This window comes from Callithrix jacchus, chromosome 6, assembly GCF_049354715.1.
Source record: "Callithrix jacchus isolate 240 chromosome 6, calJac240_pri, whole genome shotgun sequence".
Taxonomy (NCBI): Eukaryota; Metazoa; Chordata; class Mammalia; order Primates; family Cebidae; genus Callithrix; species Callithrix jacchus.
The window spans coordinates 37,989,162-37,989,837 of record NC_133507.1 but is presented as its reverse complement, the minus strand read 5'-3'; the positions used below and the strand labels follow the sequence as shown (position 1 = coordinate 37,989,837).

Genomic DNA, 676 nt, shown 5'->3' with positions numbered 1-676 from the left:
TGAGCTCAGGCTTCCAGCTCACATCACTAATGATGCCAGTGGAGAGGGCATGGATCAAATCTAGGCCCTAACCAGTGTTGGCAAATCATGATAGTATGGCATGATGACACATCTGATTCATTCAGCCAAGAACATCCTAAAGACAGTATTTCTAGATTTAAATAGAATATAATGCCTCTCAAATGCCGTTTCCTGTCTTTACACTTTCCCTTCTCCACATGATGAAATTTTGCTCATCTTTCAAGAGTCCTCAGGCCTTTGATAGCTGCATGCTTTAATGAATTAGAGAAGATCATATATCAGCTTTGCGCAGTGGCAGTATCGTAACCAATGAGGTTTATCCAAGGCGCGATTATTGCTCATTGAAAATTTTCCCAATACCCTGCCATGATGACTTGCAATATAGTCAGCACTGGCAATTTTTGACAGTCTCTGAAGAAAGAGAGAAAGAAAGAAAGAAAGAAAGAAGGAAGGAAGGAAGGAAGGAAGGAAGGAAGGAAGGAAGGAAGGAAGGAAGGAAGGAAGGAGAGAGGGAGGAAGGGAGATCATATATCATTTCCTCTGTGAAACCTGTCTTTTTTCACAATCCGCCTGCATATAATACATAGATAAACAGACACAGACACATACACTGCAGCAGGTCTAACTCGTCCCTGCTTGTTTTTCCAAAATATTT

At 41.1% G+C, this 676-nt stretch overlaps 1 non-coding gene across 1 annotated transcript; it reads left to right on the top strand.

The window, feature by feature from the left end:
* Positions 1-301: 301 nt before the first annotated feature.
* Positions 302-441, top strand: LOC118154833 (U4 spliceosomal RNA). Its single transcript, XR_004745091.2, has one exon. It is a non-coding gene; the product is annotated as a U4 spliceosomal RNA (small nuclear RNA).
* The last annotated feature ends 235 nt before the right edge of the window (positions 442-676 follow it).